Source organism: Coffea arabica, chromosome 6e (genome assembly GCF_036785885.1).
Source record: "Coffea arabica cultivar ET-39 chromosome 6e, Coffea Arabica ET-39 HiFi, whole genome shotgun sequence".
In the NCBI taxonomy this organism is placed as follows: domain Eukaryota; kingdom Viridiplantae; phylum Streptophyta; class Magnoliopsida; order Gentianales; family Rubiaceae; genus Coffea; species Coffea arabica.
Genome location: NC_092321.1, coordinates 46,156,892 through 46,161,480, shown reverse-complemented (window position 1 = coordinate 46,161,480; position 4,589 = coordinate 46,156,892). Strand labels below are relative to the sequence as shown.

General features: G+C 37.1%; 1 long non-coding RNA gene across 1 annotated transcript; it reads left to right on the top strand.

The window, feature by feature from the left end:
* The first annotated feature begins 258 nt into the window (after window positions 1-258).
* On the top strand, window positions 259-3,826 carry LOC113697377 (uncharacterized). Its single transcript, XR_011817119.1, has 2 exons — window positions 259-463; window positions 3,469-3,826. It is a non-coding gene; the product is annotated as an uncharacterized lncRNA (long non-coding RNA).
* The last annotated feature ends 763 nt before the right edge of the window (window positions 3,827-4,589 follow it).

The window sequence follows — 4,589 nt, the reverse complement described above, 5'->3', positions numbered from 1 at the left end:
TCAGGAACTTTAGACCCTTATTTTGGGACGATTGAGAGTGAATAATATTTATATGAATATAAGTGCATTAGAGGTTTAGTGCACCAGTGAAACAAATTCGAGAGGAATCGAACACGAAACGCGCGGGAAAAAGAGTTAACATTTGAATCAATGAGAGCCACACATTTTAGTTTCACATGGGTGCATCACACCAGATCAAAACCCTCCACTTTATCACCTCAAACAGCCGTGCAACTCTTCTTTTCCTTCCTCATTCCAGCCGTGCAACTCCAAGGAAAAACAAGACCAAGTTCTTCATTTTTCCTTCATCAAATCTTCATCAAACCTCTTCCAATTCACTCCAAATTCGAACTACACTTAACTAAACATTTAGAGATCCCATTGAGCTAAGAAAAGGAGCTGCTATCCATGGTTTTCTTGAGCATCTAAGGGGCCGAAATTTCTGCCTTCATCCTCTAATCAAGTAGGTGTTAATCCAACACTTAAATCTTGCTTTATGAAGATCATCTTACATGTATAAGGTAGTATTTACATTTGGGTAGCTTGTTTATGGTGTAAAATGAAATGGGTGGGCTCTATGAACTCCCACCTTTGTCTTGAGGACTGATCTCATGCTTGATGATGGATTTAATGGTGGTTTAGAGCTTAAATTAGTGGATTAATGTTGTATTGTTGGTAGAAAATCATAGGAGGTGCTTGGAGAAAAAGTGACTGTTTTACCCCTGCCTTGTCCGACCATTTTTGTGCACAATTTTGAGGTTCTAATGACTTGATTATATTGTTTACATGTTATTGTGAGTGTGTACAAAATTTCATTGAAAAATAACATGATTTGGTTGGTTAAATGAGTTGATTTCCAAAGTTAGCAAAACTGGAAAATGAATCCCGTATTGCCTAGGCAGTCATCTTGTATCGGCTATAACTCTTTACTCCGATGTCAAAATTCAGTGCCGTCAGTGGCATTTGAAACTAGACATTCCCAGCATTCCATTGGTACCAAATGTACATTCTAGTTCCACTTGAGTGAGCAACACCATTCGATTGAAAATCACTGTCCTGTTTCGTTTCTCTCCAGGAGACAGGACAGGACTTGTATCTTCATGCTCAAAAACGAGCTGTTTGTGAATGGAATTTGAAAATGGTTTCTTCTGAGAAAATTCAGCTTTATGAGAGAGCTTTCCAAAGCCATCAACCACGCCCAATTCCAAGTTGAATTGAGTGAGTTGTGGCCAAAGTTTGAAACAGCTACAGTGATAGAATTTTCCACTTGGACAGATTTGTAACTAACAATGACTTGGGACTTGTTATTTCGAAATTCTTGATGTAAATCACCTATCAAATGTATTTTGAATTCTTGCTAGACCTGATTATCATAAACGAGACATGTTTTAGGTATCTTCCCTTGGTCAAAAGTTTAGAAAAAGGAAATTTTCATACACGAGGCAGCTTTGCCTTAAAAATTTGGAAACTTGAGTGATTTCGTTAAGTGACTTTCCGTGCATATTTTTCTATGAAATTTGACAAAGGAATAGCCCTTATATGGTAGTATAATCATACCAAATTTGGTGCCATTTCAAGTCTGTTTAGATGTTCAAACAAAGTCCCAAAGTTCATGTTTAAATCTGGAAATTCTTGATCGAGGAGGAATTTTAGCCAACTTTGAGCTGCTATATCTTGGCGCTCAAAACTTCAATTCTTGTACCGTTTATTTTGTTTTAAACTTTGATTGTAGCTCTAATTGAGTTCTAAATTTTGGAGGTTAGTTCGTATTGTATGAATTTTTCCGGATTTTCAAAGATGGTCAAAAACCAACCCCGAAACTGTCTAAATGGTCCCAAGCAGCAACTTTGAGTCAATTTTTGAATACCTTCTGTTTGGAATCATGGAAAAGTATCTTCTAGGAACTTTTAGCGCTTTTGAAGAAGTTTCCAACGGTATCAAGCTTTCCAATTTTGGACCTACATAGTGCAAGATACGATTTTTCTAAAATTGACACCCAAAGCTGAAATTTGTCAATTTCTTAGAAAATGAGATTTTGGAAACTTGCCTTCTTTTCTCGATACCGATTGAATATTTTGAACTCGATTTCATGGAAAATATTAGTCTCTCTCTTTAGACTTTAAAACTTTACTCTTGAGCCTCGATTATTAATAATTAAGGCCCAATTAATGAATTCCCCTTAGATTGTATAACCTTCTTTGATAAGTAGGGGTTCTAAGTGATAGTGTATAATAGTTGATGGTTATTTGTCCAGGCGCTCAAGAGGACCTTCAAGAGGAACTCGAAGTGGACGTCTAGACATTTGTTTGAGTATTACTCTCTTGTTGCTATAGGTGAGTGTTCCATATAGGAATACGTAATTGGAATAAGTCTATGACATGCATAACCCATGTTAAGTGCTATATGTTAAGTATTTACCACACTCATGCATATCTGAATAAGGTATACTTGAATTACTCGACATGAAATACCTGAAATATGTATATTTGAACTATTTGATATGAAATGCTTAAAGAGCATATTTATGTGATTACTTGAAATATTAGATATGAAATGCTTGGAGAGCATATCTACATGATGTGTTTAAATGATTAATTATGCTATGACAGCATAAGTCGGTTGGAGTGAATCTCCTCGACTCTTATGTGGAAAAAGTGAAAACGGCCAATGGTGGCCTATTAAAATGACATATGTCTACCAATTAACCGTAATTACCACCGTTAACCGTTTACCGTTAACCATGTTTACTTACCGTTTTCTAATCTATTCGGCTACTTGCTTACTTGATTATCTGCTTACGTAATCACCAACTTACTTGATCACTTGATTATCATGAATCGCATGTTATATGAAGTTGTCCATCATTGTTAGGCGAGTGTGTACTTTACCTCACTCGACCTACTCAAATGATGAATTTTACCTTTTGCCGAATTACTTGATTACTTGTGCATGTTGTAAGCTCTAAGCTGAATTGGGCCCTGCTCATCGTTACTAACCTACTCGAGCCAGGACTGGGCTCGGTCGGGTAGGTTGGAACCTTGGGACACCGTTTCGGTATACTCGAGTATTACCACTGGAGGGATAAGGTGATGGCCAGTCAAACCGAGGGGATCCGGAAGTCATAAGGTGCAGATGACCGACAGAGTTCCACTGGAACACCGTATCCTACAGTATATGTTTACCTGGTATCATGATGATTGTTTCGTGCTAAAATGCCAACATGAAATCCTGAGCTATGCCTGTAATAAGCTCCAATCACTCGTGAACTATACATGCTAATGTCTCATACCATGATAAATGTCTCAAATTACCCGTACAATGATTACCACCTCATGATAACATGCCATTGTGTAACCTTGAACCATGCATATGATATGCCCAACTTACTTGATTTATTTGAACTGTTAGAGTGTCTTGGAATCTCACTGGGCTGTGTAGCTCATACCACGTTGTGGATTTCTTTTACAGGGTTCGAGACCAAGGGTGCTCGTGAGTAGTACTAGATTGCTTTCTTTTGAAGACTTTAAGTTATATTATAACGGATGGCTTTTGTGCCCTTTTTCGTTGGGTTGTATTTAAGCTTGAAAGCTACATAGTTGTAAGTGTAAGATATTTGAAGTACTTTAATTATGTATTGAAGTTACTTAAAGTATTTCGAGCTTTTGAATAATGGATTGTAGTGAGTCCTGGCGAGAGCTGGGCAGGCGTCCTGCGGATACCCTTTGGTTCGCCTTAGGGAGAAGTGGGGGCGTCACAACTTCTACATTCCATTCATATATGATAAATCTAAAGTAAATATATTGTTCATATATTTAAGAGTGACTGATTTAGTGGGTAACAGATTAGTTTTCTAGTTGTCAATAAGTGGCTGATTTAGTGGATGTTTTGACTAATCAAGGGTATATTAGGAATAAAATTAAATGACACATATTGTAATACCACATGAGCTCCCGAGCATTATATATCGTACGATGTACACGCCATTCCTTTAACCGGCATACTACAAATTCCTTTCTATCATATTCAACCCAAATTCAAGTAAAAACGTGACAGCACCAAACCTCGTCTAGGGTTGATTGGATGTAATGCAAATTGACACTAACGAAACAACGAAATGTCTAGAATTGAAGATAAACCCATGGTAAGCCAAAAGCATAGGTTTTGGAGCCAAATTAACATTTGACACACTCCGATTAACACAATCACATCATCTGAAGAAGCAAATAGAAGTTAAGCTAGCAAAGTATCAATGAGTAGTTACATTGATTATGATCATGTCAAGAATCCAATATCCTATATGACAGTCCAGTAAACTGAACATATTCAACAGTAGAAAATGGATTAGGCATATGAACTCTGAAGTTTGCAACTACTAAAACAGGATAAAACTTTGCACAGTTGACAAAGCTAATTTTTTAGACAATGAATCACCTAAATTTGACATCCTATTTTAAGTTTTCTTTTCCTTTGTGGGAGGTGGAAAAAGAGCTTTGAAAACCCAAGCAGCCAATATTGCCCCAGCAAAGGGGCAAATCCAATAGACATAGAACTGCTCCCAGGTGTTGTGCCTGTTATTTATATACGCCCAC